Consider the following 21,527-nt stretch of genomic DNA (forward strand, 5'->3'; position numbering starts at 1 on the left):
ACCCTTGAACCTGCACAGAAAAAGCAGATAGGAACCAAACAGAAATCATTTATAAGTTTGGGCTGCACACTGAAAACACCATTCAAAGCAGAGCCATATGCAGAGAGTCCTTCCACTAACCAGCAGCACTCAGTGCCCAAAGCACTGTTGTGTTGTCAGGAAGCACTTACAGAGCCTGTTCTGTGTTTGGTGCAGCAATCAACCTAAATGACTCAAGAAAGAACAAAAGGAGTAACATTATTATGCTGCATTTCATAATTTTAAGGGATCGGCTACATCAACATGTGGAGCATTTGAAGATATTAATATTTGGATAATTCAGTAATAACCCATGATTAGTTTAGTAACCACTTAAAATGTTTCACTAAGACATTGTATTTAAAAGAAAAAGTTAAGATCAAGCTGTGCTGGACAGATGCAACAGCACTGGTTAATCAATAACTGGAGCAAAGCAATTCCATTGCCCGTGCTATTTTGGCATGGGAAGTGTTTTGTTTTGCAGCTTTTGCACATGGCAAAGATTCCCCAACTACCCTGGTGGTACAGAGCCCTGTCAAGACAACCACAGCTGAGAAACATCTGCACATCAGGTGGCTTCTGGGAGACTTGCTGCTGTTTGCAGTAATTCTTCAAATAACAAACTTAAAAGAAGCCCATTAAAAATGGTTTTAAAACTCTTTGCCACATCTTGTGGGTACATCTTGGGTACAGCTCAAGCTCCTCTCAGTTTGGGCAGACGCTGACAAACAATAGAAATTCCACCCTCCTTCTGTGCCCAGTTGTAAGAATAATATTCCCCACTACTGCACATACTTGGTGGTGACACCAAGTTATTCCCCACCTCCCCCAAAAATCCGAAGGGTCACAGGCAGAAAAATAACTTATGTTGTGAATGGGCAATCCAGTCCCATCACTGGGGGCAGCCCCCCCATTCACATGTCATCTGAATGGAATAAAACTATTTTCAACAGAAGAGCACTTACGGTAACATAGCAAAAGGGATCAAAATAATCACAAATTAAACTGGTATACAGGTAAATAATATAATATAGTGGATGGTATATATACCATGGAGTTCATGTTTAGCGATTTACCCATTTCAGAAGTTTTCTCACATCCGTGCCTCCTCATTACCCTAAGTTGATAAATCGGCTGAATACCGTGAAAATAAATCATTCTCTGCCCTCAAAGCCACCAATCTTACAAATCTGCCCCAAGCAGTGAAAATATTGCTACTACCAAAGCAGCAACATCAACATTCCACCTCAAAACCAGCACAGCACAAAGCAAGGAGGGTGCCTGCCTGCCCCGGGATCTCTAACCACACCACTTCTGCCTGACAGAAAAGCACAATTGCCCTTCTCCATTTCAGGGACACGACAAACTCCAGGCCAGGAACCGCTCACATCTACAAGATCTCTGCTGTGAGCTGCTTTCAGACGCTGCCAAACGCAGCTCACACAGGCCCGTGGGGGCAGAACCGCTTCACCCACCGCACCAGGGCAGCGCTGGCCCCGCACCAGGGCGACAGGCAGCATCTGGGGCAGGCACAGGCTGTCGTGACAGCCTCACGCTAACCACAAATCTTTTTTTTTTTTTTTTTTTTTTTTTTTTTTTTTTTTTTTTTTTCCTATGTCACCAGCATCCCGGAGCCAGCAAATGCATTCAGAACCACATCTGGGTATTAAAAACACTCAACAATAAGGAACGGCAATCCAAACACATCGCCAGTGCCATAGAAAATAATTACAGAGCAAGCCCCCTGCCTGCATTCTTCCATAAAAAGTACCTTTTTTTTTTCTCCTCTTCCCCTTCTAAACGTTTAAATCCCAGGTATTTTGGCAGCTCCAGCTTCCAGAGCTGAGAACTGTAAGAGGCTCAGCTTTGCAGGAAGACATCCCCTTCCTCCTTAACACCCCCATTTCACCCCACACCGCTGCTGACAGACACATGCGGTTTTACATTTGCCCATAAAACAATATTCCCAGGATCTGCTCACACAGAGAGCCCAACCTTCCAGCACACACAACTCCGGAACGAAAATCCCCTCCTTTAGCAAACAAGGAAAAAAAAAACCAAAACAACCCACCCAGCAGGGTTTCGCTCTACCTGCAATTTCACGCATTTCACGAAGACGCCGATACCGCACCAAAAACCCCAGAGATGCTTTCCCCCCTCGCTTCTGGATCCCCACCGCAGCGGAGCGGCCTCAGGGATCCCCGTTCCATCACGGATCCCCCCGTCCTCACGCCGCAGCCCCGGCGCGGGCTCCCCGGAGCGGCAGAGCGGAGCTGCGGCGCGGAAAACCACCAGAACCCCGGCGTAAACTCCCTCCTCACCGCGGGGACACCGGCCGGCTCCCGCCTCCTCCTGCCGCCGCCGCGGGCTGCCCGCACCTGGCCCGGCGCCGGGAGCTCGGGGCCGCCCCACGGCCCGTCCCCGCCCCGGGCAGAGGGCGGCGCGGCCCCGCGGGGCGGCCACACTCGGAGCGTCCCCGCCCCGCCGTCACCGGGCGACAGCAAGGGGCCGCCTCTGGTACCCGCCGTGCCGAGCCGGGCCGAGCCGGGCCGGGCCGAGCCGGGCCGAGCCGAGCCGAGCCGTGCCGAGCCGAGCCAAGCCGAGCCGTGCCGAGCCGAGCCGAGCCGAGCCGAGCCGAGCCGGGCCGTGCTGGCCGCGGAGCCGAGCCGAGCCGAGCCGAGCCGAGCCGAGCCGAGCCGAGCCGGGCCGTGCTGGCCGCGGAGCCGAGCCGAGCCGAGCCGAGCCGAGCCGAGCCGAGCCGAGCCGGGCCGGGCCGAGCCGAGCCGAGCCGAGCCGAGCCGAGCCGAGCCGAGCCGAGCCGAGCCGAGCCGGGCCGAGCCGTGCTGGCCGCGGAGCCGAGCCGAGCCGAGCCGAGCCGGGCCGAGCCGTGCTGGCCGCGGAGCCGAGCCGAGCCGAGCCGAGCCGGGCCGAGCCGAGCCGAGCCGAGCCGAGCCGAGCCGGGCCGAGCCGAGCCGGGCCGTGCTGGCCGCGGAGCCGAGCCGAGCCGAGCCGAGCCGAGCCGAGCCGAGCCGAGCCGGGCCGGGCCGAGCCGTGCTGGCCGCAGAGCCGAGCCGAGCCGAGCCGAGCCGAGCCGTGCTGGCCGCAGAGCCGAGCCGGGCCGGGCCGGGCCGAGCCGTGCTGGCCGCAGAGCCGAGCCGAGCCGAGCCGTGCTGGCCGCAGAGCCGAGCCGGGCCGAGCCGAGCCGAGCCGTGCTGGCCGCGGAGCCGAGCGCGGGGTGCGGGCGGTGGGCGGACAGCGGCACGAAGGTTCCCGCCGCACGGGCTGTGTGCGGCTGGGTGCCTGCGCTCCGGTGGGTGTGAGTGATGCGCGCCCGACCCCGCTCGTAGGTTCAGTCCTAGTCACTTGGTTTTTTGGTCAAAAATAATGCGGTATTGCTCAAAATTATCTGCGATTAAAATTATCTGCAACTGCTGGGGAGAGGGAAGATGCCTGCAGTTCCTGAAGAATGAAATGCAGCTTAAAACCTGATTAAAACCCGATTAATTCCCTCTATATACTATAATACTATATAACTTCATATTGTATATAAAATAAAATGGTATGGAATTACATGTTTATTGTTTATATATTTATATGTAATTTCTATGGTTTTTATATAATTATGTGTGTGCACATGGCACAGCTTGCCCAGAGAGGCTGTAGATGCCCCACACCTAGAAGTATTCAAGGCCAGGGTGGACAGAGCTCCCCACCCCAGGCTTGGTTATGGACAATCTTCCTGCAGGTGCTGAGTGTGCAGGAACACATCTGAGACAGAACAGGAGAATTTTTACAGACTGGTTTTGGGTTTCTGATGCCTCACAAGTGAAGGGGCTGCCAGTGGCTGTTGTGGAGGGCTGTCAGGTCCCCAGGCAGGGACAATCTCTGGGGACATCAGGTTCACAGGGGACAGCCTCACCTGCCCAGAGCACCCTCATTCCTACAAAAGAGTCACAACTGAACACGTGCACAGCCTCCCCAGGATGGGGGTGTCAGGCTAAAGCACCCTCAGCCTGCTCAAAGCAAAACAGATCCTGTTAGGAAGTGATGTCTGCTTTGTCCTTGATTTTAATCCCTTTAGTTACAAGATAATGAGAAGCAAAACAAAAAGGCTGAGAACAGTCACACTGACTTCGTTATTTTATATTCACTTCACTTCTTGGAAGTTGTGTAACTTCCTTTTTTGCAACACCTCATAAGAGCTGTGTTTACTGTGCTGTCTGTGCTAATAAAGGGGAAAAAAAAATCTGTTTCTGTGACTTTTCAGCAGAAGACTCCAAGGCAAAAAGGGAAATACAAAAAACCCACTTTCCATAAAATTCCTATATGGGAGCCAAACCCTGCCCTTACTGTCACAGCTGTCACAGCTGTGTCACATGGAAGGAAACATCATCTTGCAGGACTCAGCCAGCAAACAAACACCTCCCTCCCAAACTGTAATGCCACTGAAAAACTTGCAAAATTAAAGAGCCCCTAGCTGTTACCCTGCCATTTGAGACCATATTCCAAAACCTGTCTTTAATGTTACCTCCAGGTATTTCAGAAGGGGTAAAGCTCTTTGAGGCGCAGTTTTGCAACAGTGCTCATACATGGAGTTACAAAGATGCTGTAAATGTAAATCACTGAAAGCTCTCTTAAGTACTTGATACTTCTAAAACGTTTTGGACTTTATTGTGTCCAAAGACAGGGACTTTTCCAGATAGGCCCAAAAACTACTTGAAGGAAAGGATAATGAAATTCTCAGCGCAAAGTAGGCAGATACAAGCCCATCTACCAGTATAACATCTCATGTCTCATGTATTCCCTGAGCCTGCCCTCATTTTCATCACAGCCAGGGACTCCTAAGTGTAAAACACGGCTGTTCAAAAAGCAAAAGAAGAGAAAGAAATTAATCAGCCCCAATTCTTATATATATCCAATGCTTAAAGCAATTCACTGAACTTGACCCTTTTTGCAGCTCATTGAGAGAAAATGAAAAGAATTCCGTCTCTGCTGAGCGCAGAAGTTTTGGAAGGGCGGGGGACGCCTGAGGTTTAGTGTAACAAAGTGTAACAGCAAGAGATGACAGCCGAGCGCAGCTTCAGCCAGCACAGACCGCCGTCCCCCGAGCGCAAGGAGGTGACAGCTCGGGGCAGGTCCCCGCGCACAGGGGACACAGCAGACCCTGCGCTGGCCCTGCGGCTCCAGACCCTTCCTCTTCGGAGTTCCCCCGGGAAGCCGAGAAGCTGATAATGAACGGTGCGACAGGAATCAAAAACCCCTCCCTGATATCCTCCTATTCATTAATCTAAATGAACGGGAAAGCAATTTCTACAAGACGGTTTTAGGGACAGACAACTTCACTGCTTTTTAAATGAGACACTTCTAAAATCTGCTTCTCCCTTCTGTATTCAGTTTGAGAGAGACAGTTGTATGTCAGGGGCTCACTAGAGAACGAACAACAATCACATATGAAATAATTACCTGCATTGTACATTTCGTAATCGTTTCCTGAAAGTCAGAAATGTTTGTATTATATTGTTACACAGGTCAGGCACCACTACAGACATTGTGAAACCTGACAATTACAGAACCATTACCCGACACAGATCTACTTTCAACGGCTTGTGATGAGAAAAACATCAAATAAGCATTAAACAAATAAAGCAGCAATAGCTAAAATGAATATTATAATAAAGATGTTAAGAACATATGCACAACTGTGTGGTACACCTGCTGAGTGCACTACTCGGTTTGCTACCCAGGGCTTTACATTTATTTCACAGTAGTAATTGAGAAGGCACAGCTCTCTCATTGATAGATGCATTTCTCATAAAGGTCCTAGAAAATGTAAGGAGTTTAGACAATCATTCCTCATTAAAGAGTGACTGTATAAAATCTTTATTAAGTAATAACCCCAAATGTAATACAGGTCCATTTCTCACTCCATGAAAGCTAAGCCTCATTAAGTAGAGATTGTTAAAAGCTGCCTTTGATCTCCATCGAGACAAAAACCTTATTTTTACACATTTCATGGTAAAGTGGTAATTTTCTGTTGCATATGACTTACGATTTGTTTCCTACAAGGGAAAAGCAGAGCACACTGTCAAGGCTGAGGGAAGGCAGGTGACCATCACTGGCTACTCCTGGAGGAAAGAGGATTAATTCTGGGAGTGACACGGGCCTTGAAGTGCTTCATGCCAGAGAGCAGCAAGGGTGCAGAGGAAGGGTGTCTGCATGTCTGCCGGGACAGCAGCTTCCGCTTGGTGCAGCTGCAGCTCAACTGAGTCAGCGCCACGGAAGGAGAGCTTGCGTGATACATTTCTCCCATCTGAGACTGGAGTCTATTCTCCTGTCAGGATTTCAGGCATCTGAGGAATTTGCGCAGGTTAGTGACTGCTCAGATGACCACAGACACTGAAATAAGCTCCAGGCTTTGTGCAAGGCTTGCACATTGAGACCCTCCTGAGCATGGTATTTGTGACCCCATCAAGAGCAGACTTGCTGCTTTTCAGAGGGAAGCCGTTCACACTCATCCAGTGCCGTAAAAGCTGCATTGAAAAAGGCAGGGTTCCTCCACACTCAGTTTCCACCTTAGTTCATCTTGTTTTTTCCTAATTCCCACCCTCCATATGCCGCTTGTATTAAGTGTACCTGCAAAGTACCTGTGCTCAAATACAGGGTTTGAGGGTGGAGACAAGCAGCTGTCAATGGAGACTTAACTTCTATCTTCATTTACCACAGGAAATAAAAGAGATGATCTTTAAGGTCCCTTCCAACCCGAACCATTCTATGATTCCACGATTCTATGATTTCCAGGAGCATTCAGAGTGCCTGCTGAAACCAGGGACTCCTGGCCAGGAAACACCGAGCAGGGCACATCATGGAAAAGATTTATGGCAGGGAAACCTGCTGATCTGGTACAAAGCCCTGCAGTTTCTCTGGAGCAGTTCTGAACAAAGGCTGGCACCTCCTCTGCAGTTCCAGAGGCAGAATCCTTCCTCTGCATCTCACTAAGGCATCGCTCACAGGCGAGTCACCCTAATGACAAGAAACTGGAGCTGAAATGTGAAGAACAGAGACTAATTAATAATGAAGATAATGAGATCACCAGAATATACGTACACCAAACCTGCATCTTAATTATCTCATGAAAACTGGCAACTCTCATCATGCTTCAAAAGCCTTTAATCATGCTCTCTCTGATGAATATTGGTGGCTATTTTACAGAGATTTATGTAAAAATACCTTTTGTATGGGTTTTTCCCTACAATAAGAGCCGGCCGAGTTACTACTGCATGTAACTGCTCTTCTCCAAAATGAGATATCGCAGACTTGTAATTACAGCTGGTCTGATCTTCATCTCATCTACTCTCATCTTATTTTTGAGTGCCTCCTTTGAAGGAAATGAAGTAAGACTGGCGCGAGTTACTGCAGTATTATTATGGATCCCTTTTATTATGACAGAACAAACCAAGAACGATCCCTAATTAAGGCGGTTTCTGCCAAAACACAGGGAGCTTACAGTCCCTGCCCCAAAGACCTTGCAATCAGAACAGGCAAAGGCACTTCGAGGTAGGGAAAAGAGGACAGATTGAACTTGCTTCCAACTACAACTTGTTCCCATGATTTAAGGGGAAGTCAGGAGGAGGCTGAGAGAGGCTGAACACAGGACAAGTGTAGGGCAGGGGAGCTGAAGGCTGCAGAGGGGGCAGAAGCAGGCTGCATTTACAGCTGGCAGAGCCTTTTCAAAACTTTCTACAGCTTCTTCCCTGCCCTCCCCATCCCTTCATCCCTGAACAGGGTGAGGAGGTCAGCTCCAAACTACAGCTGCAGGGGAACACTGTTCTGGGTGCAGCTGTGCACCCACAGCTCAACCCCTGCTCCCACTCCCAAAAAACAAAACCTGAAGTGCCTGCAGAGAGGCTTATTTTAGTAACTAAGGAAGCAGCAATTTAGCCCCTACCCACGGGGGTCTGCTCTCCCATGACCTTGAGAGCAGAGAGCCTGCCTGTGCGCTGTCCCCAGGACGAGGGCGGGCAGCCAGGCACAGCAACAGCTCCGGCTGGAGAAGGGCTCTGTGCAAGCTGAGAGCACTGAAGGCAGGACAGGGCTGGCTGAGGGCCACCAGCATCCATTCCTGGGGCCTGTCATGAAGCTGGACCCGACTCTGTGACATGCCATTATTACAGCATGAAGACGTTTCAGGGGACTCACCCACTGCTCTCTCCAGAGATGAGCTGCTTGTAACCTCTCTGCCATCTGTAGGTTATACTTTGGTTGCTTAATGAGGTGTTTGGAGGGATTTTCTGTGTTCCTCTCCAAAACCCCTCAGGAGGGACAAGCAGTCAAGAGCTGTGAGTGCAAAGGCCAGATAATGGCACAGGATGCACAGCCCCCTCCAAAAAGTAGTTTATATTTTGTTCATCACTGCAACTGTACCATTAGTTTTTTCATGTTAAACTCTGAAGGCATCTCATAATTGTAGCTGTGAATCCATAATTAAAGCACCTTTGTCAAAAGCATTACCAAAACATGCCAGGCACAAAATCTATTCTATTTAACCATTGTCAAAATACCCAGTAATAAAAAAATAAACCAGAACAGCCTACATGAGCAAATTCAAGTGAAAAATACGTAGCCTTTCTTTTATAAATGGGCTGGGAGGACTCTGCAGACTGAGGGCACAGACACAATCTCTTTGCTGACAACAGCACAGAAAGGAAAGTGTGAGCATCCTTCAGCCACCTCAGAGCTTAAGCCAAAGTGGAGCCAAGTGGCTCCATATTGCACCAGAAAGATGGAATCACATTTACTCAGCTATCTCCACTGTCACTGCAGGGATAGGAGGCATCAGTGTGTTTTTTTCTAACCAAGCAAGCAACTGCAGGGCTAGGTGAGCCTGGAGCTGCAGATGGAGCAGGGGGTCCTGACAGCCCTTCTGACACACGAATCTGCTGGATTATGCTTTGCATGGTCTGTAGAAGACAGGCTGCTGCCAGAAGAACTTTTTGGTGGTTTCGGCTCTGAGCATGTTTTTGCGACATTTTTTAAGCTTTTAGTCCTTTCTCTGTGCAACAACTTGTTAGCAGAGGAAAGGAAAAGAAAAAGAATCAGTTAGCCAGGATGAGAATAATTCATGCTCACCAGGGGCTAGTATTTCTCTCATGGCACACAGCAAGGCTGCAGAACAGAACATCGAAAGCAAGGACAAACTTGCACTGAGCTCATCGGCACAACTTCACTTGGGTCCTATTGCTAGTTTGCATTAACACATCTCTTTAATCACACAATTACACACTACTTCCCACTAGCCTGGATGTGTTCAGGACTCTGGCTGGCTGGTGCTTGGCTTATCAGCAACTATTCAATATCTGCTTTAGTCTCTTGATCAAAGTGCAGCTTCATGTCTTATTTATGGCTACTACTAACAGCCAGCTCTGCAGACAGAACTATTTATTTCCCCCCAAGCTTTTCTGTGGTGTTCATCACTCTGACATCTGAGTGCTCTGCAACGATTAATTTATCTTCATAAAGTCTCTTCAAAATAAGAGAAGATGGTATTCCCATTTTACAGATCAGGAGCTGCTGCACAGACAGATTGAGGTCAAACATTTCCACTCATGATAGGTCCTAGTATGAAATGTCTCAGATCTAAATTTTTTTAGAAACCTTCAAATATAATGCCAAAAAAATAAAAACAAACCAGCTTCAGATTTGTGTCTTCAAATAAAACTCAGACTGGCTTCTTAGAAAGTCAGGTACAAGGACAGGAGAGGATTAGGGACTGCAAATGTTGCTTACCAGGAAGAAGGATGAAAACTTTCTGACCACCAGTCTCAGGAACACTGAAAACCAGTACAGATAACCTATGTGAATGTAAAATGCATTATGAGCCTTTAATGAAGCAGCAAAGTATACTTTAAAAAACTAAACACATAGGGATGTCCTCAGCAGTTTAGGACACAGGACCAGATCCTGAGAGCACAGTTTAAGGTAGGAAGAACTGCAGGTTCTCTCCACTTCTTGGCCCATTGAGCACGGAAAAAACAGAAAGTTTTGTAGTGTAGAAGACCACCCTTGGAAGGAAAGCTTTTGTTTAATCACTGTTTTAAAAGCATCTGTGGATCAAATGTGCCAGTATCGCTTTACAGCATGAAAATGCCGCCCAGGGGACTCTCAAGACTCATCTTTTCAAACGCTGATACCTCTTTGTCAGTTTTAATAAAAGACAGCTACAAAAACAAAGTGGGCCATGTGGTCTCAATGAAGCAGAGACCGTGGCAATCGATAACAGAAACAATCTGCACTTACTCTCTGGGAGAATTTGCTTCTAGCAGCAACGTCTCTATAATAAGACATCACTCAAGAGCTCCCTTCAATTTTTCTTGGGACAATGAGCCCACTGTGCCCAAAGCACATCTGTGCTTATGGAGATTTGCAAACCAGGACAGTGTTTAGACTGATAACTTCACCATGCACCATATGATGATAGATCACAGCTTGCAGGATGTTTGATCCTTCCTCTTCTGCCCTCAAATGGACAGTTTTCTATTTCAAAAGAAAACTTCTCTGTCAAAATGTTGACTTTTAATGCAACATAGACATTAGTTTCTGCTTCACCTCATGATCTCTCTCACAGAAGGACTCAGAAGTGCTCTTGGGTCTGCCCAATACAAGCTCCTGTCTCCAGCCCTGTTTTTTAGCAGATGAATGAGGTTAGAAAAGACAACAAAACCTGGGGAGAAGAGGGACATGGAAGTCAAAAGAAAGCCTTTTTCATTTGTTATGCCTGAAAGGCACCAAACTGTGCCACAGGAAATGCTTTTTAGTTGAGAATCCTGATATATCTCAGGCCCCAGACTGCGTAGGATTTAGATAATCTAAATTACATAGGAGATCAAAGTTTCATTTGTTTGGAAAATTGCATCTGAGACCATTAACCTTTTCTGTCTTATCAATGCAGCACCATCTTCATGTAGCCCATACCTAGTAATGGGACTCTTGAAACAGCTGGTCATCTATCCCAGTGCCACCAGTACAGGAACCGGCTGTCACCAGGGAAAAAACACCCATGGGCAGGGGGTGGCCTTGGCTTAGCCCCTGACACTGACAGCTGTGGTCCCTCCATCCAGCCTAAGTGGAGAGCTGCTTGCCAGAGGCATGAGAAGGTTGCTAAGTGCAGGAGCTGAACTATTTGCTGTGTTTGGCCATTTCCACCAGGTGAAGGTGTAGCTCTGCTGTCTCACAGTGACCTGTGAGGTCCCCAGTGCCAGCAGTGAGCCCTGCAGGGCCCTCTCTGCCAGCTGAGCTGAGCTTCCTCGTCCTGTCACCTGTGGTGGCGTGGTGACAGCAGTGTGACAGACCCCAGCCCCTGCAGCCCCGGGCTCTCCATGGCTACAGGGGAGAATTGAACTGCTCTGCTTCCTGTGGCTCTGCACTGCAGTGACGTTGTGGCATTCAGCTGCTGCGTCCCTTATCTTTCACTTTTGGCTCCTTGCTTCACCAAACGAGGAACCAGATGTTTCCAGTTCCCTCTGACAGAGAGACACTGCCACAGTCGTGAGCAGGGAGCTGGATTGTCAGGCTAAACCTGTTTCAGAAAGGAACGCTCACAAAATCATTTCAGTCCAAGCTGCAGCTGCAGCAAATCTGTACATGCCTGGTTCAGGATTACTTTTGGATTTAGGATCTTGGATCATGCAGAATGTCAGGAATGGGCTCAATCACCAATTCTATCCAGAAAGAGAATTCTCATTCTTGGATATGGTTAAAAAATAACAACCACTAAAATATTAACATACAGATGGAAAAACACCCCACTACTTCCTATAAGTATTGCCTACAAAGCATTTCAGAGGCATGGCTGAATATGACAAAGGGAAGTCCAATCTCAGTAAGAAACATACAAATTTTAATTTAAAAGTTACATAGGGACAGTCTTATCATCTGGAACATGAATCCTAGCCTTAAGGACTCAGTACAGAGATAGAATGATCCAATATTCAACCTGGGCCATCCCTAGCACATTCCTTTACCTTTGTGATTTGTGGCTCCTATTCAACCCCCACCTCCATTCGTATTGAAATCTTGCCAGGTACTTCCACTGGCTCTGTACTGCAGCAGCAAGAGACAGCAAGTCAATTTTCTGTGGCACCAAAGAATGACAACTCAATGCTTTCCATGACATCTCGTTTTGATGGATTTTAATCTTCTCCCTGAGAGACAGGAGCTGCTGTAGCCACCGCTGGTTTGAGGCTCTTTTTTGCAACCCACAGATATATAATAAGCTGAAATTCAGTGGGGAGAGAGAGAAAGGAAACACGATTTTTTGCATGGTCAAAGTGGTGCTTTGGAAAAAGCTTCCACAACTCCAGTGAGAGAAAAACAGAGAATAAAAGAGAAAAGGTGAATTTTTAATCAAACCTTGCAACCAGAATTACAGCCTCTTCCTCCACGCCACCCTTGCCCAGCCAGATCCAGTCAGATCCCTCAGTCTTTTGTTCTGGTCTAAGCCAAGACCCAGATTTGAGGCTCCCAGGGACACAGCACTGTACAGAGATAAGCCAGCTGTGTAAAAACCTGGAGTAAAGTCAACAGAGTTCAGTGAGCACTGAGAGAGTGAGCAGCAGAGGGGATTTACCTAGAAATGGAGCATCCATGAACCACCACTTGTTCATAGGGACTAATGGACTTGCCTTGCTCCCCAGGTATTTTCACTTCAAAGGTACATGAAAACGCTTAGAAAACACTGTCTTGATACTACAGCAAACAGCCCTACAATGACTTTGACAAACTAACCCCCAATGCAGATGAGAAAGCCAACAGGGATTTTTCTTGTACAGTCATTTTGTGTTCTGCCTTTTGCTCTGGCCCAGCCAGCTAGAGACAGAGCCTCTCAGGGCACAAAACCCCCAAGATCCCAGACCATAAGACATAAAAACATTTCTGTGCACTGATTGCCTCCTCACAATAACCTCATTATCACAGCTGTCAGTCACCAGGACAAACCAGTCACCAGCATGGGAACCACTGATAAGGGATTCTCACCCTCAAATGCACTTGCTGCCTGGAACAACACAAGGGACAGCAGCTTCAGCACCACAACAGGCTCCTCCAGGCCAAAGTAGAAGTGTCCTGTCCCTCCACTGCAAGGGACTGGAGGGGTCACATGAAGAGGTTCCCTTTGGCTCTGTCACACCATGGGGCTGGCTAAGTGTGGAGTTGTTCAGTCCCTTCAATTCCTCACTTAGCCAGCACTCACATGGAGATAATCGTTTATATCTTCTAAATTTATATCCCACAATGGTGACATCTGTGATCAGACTAGAAAATGTAAGGGCCTTTCTTCTTACAGATTTCCCAGCACATAAATCTTGTATCCATGTGCTATCCCATCTTAAGTGCCTATCCAAAACCACCATTATTAATTATTCACCTGGTACATGATCTCTCGATTTTATCCAAGTCCTTGATGTACTGATAAGGGGTGGCTACAGTCCTGACCATGCCAGTATAAGGCCAGATCACTTGTATCCAGTTCTGATCTCAATATTCCTCAGCCACTACTCAATGCACTGGTGTTACAGTGAGAATTTGATCATGCTTTATAAAACTCAGTAAGTAAAACTTTTTTAAGAAATTTCAGAAAAATGCTGTTAACATTTTAAAGTCAGCAAAAAGTCTTTCCCAAGGCCGGAATTTTCAAAAACTTACCCTGAACATACATTGCCTGAGCCAGACACTTTAACAGATGGACTCGGAGAGCTTTTTTAATATTGGCTATTAATAAGTGCGAATGTTCACAATGACAAATGCAATGTATTTTTAGTCTGTAGTGGGACAGTAGCCTGGTCTTCATCAGCACTTTTTGTCAAACTTTCCTCTTTGACACTAAGCCCACCTGTGAGCCTGAATATGCAGGCACACAATCATGAGCTCTTTCCAGCCTCACCTTCCTGTTTCTCAGTCAGGTCTGTAAACACTCACACTGCTCTGACTGCCTGCCAGGTGTGTCTGTGCTTCCACCTTGTCTTATTTCTCTCCCAGCACTCACAAATGTTCTTCTAACTGGGATTACTCAGTGACTGTAGCTTAGTTAACCTGGAATTATCCAGTGTAAATCAACCCAGCATCAGGCTTTGCTGCTGAAATGAATGGATTAACTCATGATACAGTTAAGTAGGAGGACCAGGCTCTGTCCTATAAACATCACGCATGCAAATATCTTTCATAAAGTCAATTCTCTTGTTGTTATTTTTCAGAGTTATTTTTGTTGTTATTCTCCTCACTGGGCAGCAGTGAGGAGAGAAGGGGTGCTGTGAGCCATCATGTACAGGGTCCCAGTCACCTTCTGCCCTTGCAGTGTCTTTGATTCCCAGCTCAATACCTGGGGCACAGCTACACCAACACCACCAAAACCCCAGCACCCTGAACCACCCTTGCCATGCTGTGAACTCTGGTGGCAAGCAATGCAAATACTTTTAATCTGATTCCTGTGGCCTTTTCCCTGGGTGACACACAGAGTCTTAATGGTTCCCAGAAGTGCTGTGGAAAACATAAACTGTGATAAGTTTGACAAATGCCAGCTGACGTAAAATGGACCCACTGTGTGTGTTTAACTGGAAGCAGTCAGAAATTCACATCTCCAGCTTGTCATTTCTTCTGGGATCATTGCAATAATTTCTACACAGGTTTATTCCAACGGAGGATAATTTTTAGTTAGAGAACACCAGAAAGGACATGAGGAAACCTGGGGTTATTGCAGAGGGAGCCTGCACAGGTGGCTCACCTGCAGTGCTGCTGTTTTGTGAACAAACAGCTGCATTCATTTCCCCAAATCGCCCAGGAGAAGCTTTTCTCACGCAGCCTTTTGGAGGTGCTGTCAGGTGCTGCAGAGCAGACATGGAACAAGGAAGAAAGTTCCAGGGCGACACAGTTTGGATGCCATCAGTGTAATTTCCTAACGCATGAAAAGAAAGAATGGCTGCTGCCATTTCACTGCAAAGAAATCTGACAGAGAGAGGCTGTGCCTTTAAAGGTGGTCAGACACCTACTTCCCACCCTTTAACTGCTTCTGTTGCCTATTTGTGTGATAAAAGCTCAAAGAAACACAGGCTTCGCTGGACAGCAGGAATACACCCTATGTGGTCTCCAGCCCTAAAACTACTTTCAAGTGACTTCTTCAAGCTCAGATAAGTAAAGTGCTAAAGCCAGGACTTGGATGCTTCTTTCCCCATTCTTGCAATGCCACCCCCAGGACTCAGAACCCTGCTAGGATGGATGCTGCACAGGACTATGGTTACCCTCATCCTGGAAACATTTTCCTCAAATATACAGCTCTACTCTTTCCCTCTTCCCTGAGCAACGGGCAAGGGTGGGGTGAGAGTATTTCACAATTAATTTTCTGCTGTGGCAGAGAGGATGCATTTCCTTCTACATCTGTGCTTTTGTTCATTGGTGCTCAGACAAATGACTGAGCCCTGAGCAGCGACCTGGAGTGACAAGGGTGCTCTGGCTCCCCAGCACACAGGGCAGCTATTTGTGAGGCTGCCTCACTGGATGAATTGTCTTTCCTTCCCAAGTCATGCTGCCACTTTATCATTAAATAACTATTAATATCAAAACTACAAGTCTCCCCAAGCCCTGAATGAAGTCCATCACAAAGCTCCCCAGCTGAAATCATTATTCCAGCTGCTGGTCCTGGGAAAAGCAACGTGGTTTTTTGACATCCAACAATGCTAAAAGAAGCTGGCCACCAGATAAAAGCAGCCCACAATGACCCAGTGAGCACCAGCACTTTTGCTCAAGCCTGCTCTAAAAGCTACTGACATCAGGAGCAAACCTTTGTTTCAATAAAGACACATTTGGTATCAGCCCTCAATCCCCTCATTCAGTTATACCCACTCGTGTTGGGTGCCAGCCACACTTGATGAACATCTCTGTAGCTTTAATCTCCCCGTTAGGTGCTGTTGTGCCCTGCCTGGTGACAGGGTTGGTCACAGGAGCGCCTCCAGGCAGGCCAAGGCTTTCCAAGGCCAGAAGACAAGCTGGAAACCTCTGGTGCCCTTCATCCATCAAGCTTCAAAGGGGACATGAATGAAGTGTGTCCTACCACACTGCTCTGCACTACAACTTCCCCAATGCTGCTAGTCCCTCTCTGCCAGGAATAATTTCTTTCTTCCAAGCTCACAGAGAATTTGCTGCATTTTGGCACTTTCATGCACTTGTAAGTAGGAACCGACACGAAATAAATGCTTCAGATGCATGGCTGAATGGCAGCTCTGCCAGGAGAGTTTGCATTTGTACCTGTCCTGCAGACACGACTGCTCTGCCTGGAAACAGCATGGACACTGCAGGTGTGCTTTAAAGCTTCATGCAAGTCTTGGGGAAAAAGTGCCCTTCACCCCAGAGATAAACCTGCCCTCCTTCTCTTCCATCCCCTTTGCAGAGCTGGCTTTGACCAGACTTCCATATCCATCTTCCAAATCTTCTCCCATGTTTTAATTGCTTCTGTTTTACATCTGGCTGACCAAAGCTCAAGAGAAAAAAGTTCAAAGGCTTTCTCAAATCACAGTATAACAGTAGGTGGTCCCCCCTATGACAATCACACATCGTACAATTAGGAAAAAGGAAAATGAAGGAAATAATTGCAGTGTCTGCACAGGGCCCCTGCTGTCAGTTATCCCTGATGGAAAATGTCTGCTTTCTGTTTCCTTCCTGGTGGCTCTGCCCCAGGCAGGCAGGGGCAGCACTGACAGCCCAGGGATGGGTCAGCATCATCAGTCACTCCTGTCTGGTGTCCAGCAGGACTGAAGATTGCCTTCAGCTGCCTGCACACAGACATTTAATGACACTCCAAAACCTCAAGATATTCATGGCATTCACAGGGATGTGACACAGCCCCTCCAGGAGCCCACACCACAGCACCACAAACGGTGGGCACAGGCACCCAGGAGAGAGGCTGAGAAGAGCCACAGCCTCCACGGGCGCCTGGCTTCCCATCTCCTGTGTTGAGATGTGAACACCAATTCACTGCCCAGCTGCAGTTTGCTCGGCTTCTCAGGCTGCCTATGTGGCTGGAGCTAAAGATACTCCAGTCAGAGCCATCAGCCTTTCAGTCACCTGAGCACACCGTGAGCTGTGTGAGCAATCCTCCCCTCAGTCCCTTCTGCAGAGAGCAACTGCCTTTCTCCAGCCCGACCTCAGAGGAACGCACAAGACCCAGGAGACTGTCCTTTGAGGCTGCAGACACTGCAGGGACCCACCTGGGAACACCTCAAAAGCTACACAGGCTCCTCTCAGGACAGTTATTGGATTATTGCCTCTGGCTCAATGCTTTGTGCTTTAGGCTCTGCCAGACTGGGTTTAATCAGCTGGTAATGCGACACTTCCTTCTATATGGACCTGAGATCTACTTCCCTGGCAGCATGCCTTTTCCTCTAGGAGGTCAGCCTGCATCCCTGATTTCTTGTGTGATGGGACAGGCAGATGAAGAAAAAACCCCTAAAATTATGATGGCAGTTATAATTTCCATGTACACCTGACAGGACATCCTGCTCAAAAAGGGTATCTCAAGGAGCTCTTGAGGTTGGCTCATTTCAGCTTCAGACAGCAGGAGAGGCTGAGATCAAAACTCTTGACTTACTCCCAATTCCCACTGGGTTTAAGTGCTTGAGGTGATTAAGGAAGGAGAAGTGAATCTTAAAAGAAATCAGAGGTGACACAACGAACTGTGGATAAAAATTTGAGCAGAAATGCACTGCAAAAGAGATGTTACCTACTAGTCCAGGAAGTTTACTGAATAACCTACCTTATGAGACCTCTGGAGACAAGAGTGGGGCTCAGATCTGAGATATCCTAACTGCCCTAAAAGCTCTCCAATTCTTACTTCCTCAACCTTACATGTAGTTTTCTTGTCTCCCTCACCCAGTTCCCATCTTTCAGCATCTTTCCACTCTTGCTAAGCCACACTTAGCAAGCAATGTCAAAAAATGTCATAGGAAAAAGGCCAGCCAAGGTGGTCCCTCCATAGCCATACGTGATCTTCACTTTGAAAAGTGTTACAAGACATCCTGAGCTAAATATTTACGCAGGTTAAGAACTTGGACACCATCATTTTACCTGGAAGCACTGGTACCTCCTCCTCCAGGAGGAGCTGGAAGCACCTCCTGCCCTCTATTTATCCAGCAGACAACAGGATGAAAATTTCTGGACGGTCTCTTAGGCTGCATGTGACCAGGCAAAGTCAGTCTTATTATTTCCAGCATGCAAACTGTTGTCACTGCTTGCTATAAAAAAGCTTTAGTTGGGCATGAATGAAAGGCAATGACTAAAACATTGTATGAAATTGATTTAATAAGGTTCAATGATTGAAACAGGAAAGATTTTCCTTGACAAATCGTTAGAGGCCAGATTCAGCCTTCTGTGACCAGCTCTGCTGTCAGTCTAATTGAAATTTGCACAGTAAAGGGGCAACAGCCTTTGCTCTCAATTAACTCAGGAAGAAAAGTAGAAATCTTTTCAATCCTTCTGAATTATCAGCCCTTCTTTCATCTGTTTGGATTGGGGGTTTTTTCCCTGCGTATTTATACAGCTATTACGAATATTTGGGGATACCATAATTTACAACCATAATTTAGGACCGTGTATTAAATGGCTTAAAAAGCTAGGATTAGAGAACAGGAGGAAAATGGCATTTTACTTTGAAGGAGGTAGCAATTGGCTACAAATACCCCCTGTAAGGGCTGCATCTAGTCCCTAGCTGATCCTGTCACAGACTTCTGGCTGCAGATTGATTTGGATGTATCAAGTGTTTCCTACATTTTGGTTACAGATATAAAAAATCCAATTCTACCACTCTTGATTATACTGACCAGCATATCCTTTGGAATTACTCCTCATGGCTGAACTGAATTTTGTTTGTGAGGAAAAATAGCACCTCATGGTAAATGAGTCCTTGAATCTGGATGCAACAAAATTGGGGGCCAAGCAGACCTTGGCTTAGGTGTGTGTCATACGGGCTAAAGGCTCCCGGGTATGTCCTGACATGCTGCTGACCCCTGCTCAGCCTGAAAGCAGCACGTGTGCGTTGGTACCCAGATGGGGATCCCAACATCTTGAGCAAGCAGGAGGCATTGTTTGGGCTCCAGGGAGGAGCAGCCACTGAAGCTGCAGGCGGCTTTATGTGAGAATCTCCTTCTCAGGAAAATGTCCTTATTAATAAAACAGTAGGGAATGCAGAAAAGCAGATTTATCTCAGAGTAAAAGGCTTCTTTGGGAGTTCCCCGAGGAGTCAGTAGCAGCTTGCTATGGAACTAACACGGCTTTTACTGCCGCAGCCACGTGAATGAGAAATATTTCTGTGTTAGGAGCAGTTAATAGAGGCACAAAGAAGGAAAGCTGGGCAAGGCAGAACCAGTGCCTTGAGTAACAAAACCCACAGCTACTAGAAAACCTCCTGAAAGGTTCTGAGTATGAAACAAACCATGACCTAATTAGGTGGCACTGTTACTGGAGAATAGAGGAAGGAACAGAAAGAAAGCAGGGGGAAGATTAAGGCGAGAGAGACAGAGAGTCCTTAATACTCAGGAGATGAGTCCAAGCTGGAGCTGACCAACCCTGATGCTTTATTTAACACACACAAACACTCCATGAGGGAGGAGGGAGGCACAGATAAAGGGAGACTTGCTCCATGCTCATGGAAAGTCTCCTCATGGAGCACATTTTATACACTGAGATGAATGAGGGAAACAGACAGGAAACACCACAAAATATTGGGATTTGGAATTACCTAATATTCATACTGGTTTCTGCTACTAAAATACCAAGGGGAAAAAAATGGGTTAGGAATCCCTAAGCAGCCTTGTAGGAAACAAGCATTACAGTGAACTGGGCCACAACATGATAAGGATGTGATCTATTCTGCATCTTTCCCACAGTGATTTCCCATCAGCCATGGCAGAAGCACAGCTCAGAGGCAAACTGGAACCTCTGAGCCAGACAGAGCACAGTTCATACGCACAGGGTTATTTGGGTGAAACTAAGCAATTCTCTGCAGGAACAGCAGTGCCAAAGCTACATTAAACCCTTGAGGCCATCACACAAGACTGCAGGGGAGTCATCAGAAATACCCATATGGATACTGCTGTGGAGTGCATGGCCTTCTCCAAGGCAGGAGGAAAACCCAAGCCATCCAATCAAGAGCAGACTATACCCAAGGAGTTCGTCACACACGACCTGAACCACCCTCTGTCCAAGGGACACTCCTCTCACTCACCAGGGCTGTCAGATTCTTTCAGAAACAACGATAGGCCAGACTATGAATTACAGTGCAGAGTCCCAGTGCTGACTTCAGTGAGCTCCGCTTATTCAAAAGGCAAGGTTCTGGTATCTCCCATGTGATACTGGAAGTGGAGAAGAGAAGGGTCAGCCAAATCCTTGTCACCTCTCAAGAGGTCCCTGGCTCTGTCACAGCTGGCTTCCCACAGACACTGCTGGGAGCAGTTCTGGGCCAAGGAGAGCTGATGAGGTGCAGCAGCCTCATCTGGCCGCCAGTCAAGTACGACAGCCCTCACTTGAACTACACGTTCATTCCAACAGGGAACTAAAGCTACAGGGATTTGGCATGAGCATCAGATGTGTGAAGTCTTTGAACTAAGTTCCTTTAAACTCACAGTTCCAGCACAGAAAGCATTTGTACAACTGCCTGATCAAAAAGCATCGATAAATTGAGTCGTGACTCCACTTCCTCTCGTTGCAGTGTTCACTATTCCCAAAGGATCAGATCTGAATCCTTCACTCACTCTACTCTGTGACTAATCTGCTTCATTCCCACACCAGGAGCTGCTGAGAAGTGCTGCTCTCTCAGGCTGGGTGTCACCGAGGGCCCTGTCCCTGGCTGAAGGACAAGCAGACACACTCAGCTCCCTGGCAGCAAGGCTGAGTCACCACCCAGCACTGATGGGAGCTGTGTTCCTCAGGATACAGCTTTAGGCAGCTGAGCTGTGCCAGAACTGCTCATGAGGAGCTGTGCCACTGCCTTGGCCTTTCCCTAGAGAACACAGGTACCGCAGCAGGGAGCTGGGTCAGCCCTGCCCTCCGCTGTGCCTGTGAGTCCCACAGCTCTACCCTGACATGTACCTCATGGGAATGTGCTTCTTCACAGGATGTGCCACCGTCCGTGCACACCTCTGCCCCAAAAGGCTTCACCCAGGCGTGCAGACATCCCTGCAGCGACTGCTGTCTGCATCCAAGGCGTGGGGAGAGGTTGCCATGAGCACCGAAGCAGCCAGTCATGCCCACCCACCCCAGTGCAGCCCACGCAGGCACATCACATGCCAGGGAGAAAGGCTCTGTGTGGGCTCACTCTAAGTGCTCAGGGAGATCAGCTCCTTCCCCGAGGCCACACTCAGGCTGTGACAGAGGATAGAGATGGATGGATGTAGACACCTCTATGCCAAACCAGCCACACAGCCACAATCATCCTCTCCTCTGACTCGGGATAAATCTCCGGGTTTTCCACAATCACT

General features: G+C 47.7%; 1 protein-coding gene across 2 annotated transcripts in view; it reads right to left on the reverse strand.

Annotated features, from left to right (window-relative positions):
- RAB11FIP4 (RAB11 family interacting protein 4) overlaps positions 1–21,527 on the reverse strand; it is a 117,171-nt gene that overhangs the window by 26,914 nt on the left and 68,730 nt on the right. The window contains exon 1 of one of the 2 annotated variants that reach the window (XM_066332417.1): positions 2,340–2,366. The exons of the other annotated variant lie outside the window; for it this stretch is intronic. The gene's annotated coding sequence lies outside the window, so the exon portion shown is untranslated. Of the gene's footprint in view, positions 1–2,339; positions 2,367–21,527 lie in introns of those variants that run through there. 2 annotated transcript variants of the gene reach the window in all.

Source organism: Sylvia atricapilla, chromosome 18 (genome assembly GCF_009819655.1).
Source record: "Sylvia atricapilla isolate bSylAtr1 chromosome 18, bSylAtr1.pri, whole genome shotgun sequence".
Lineage (NCBI taxonomy): Eukaryota > Metazoa > Chordata > Aves > Passeriformes > Sylviidae > Sylvia > Sylvia atricapilla.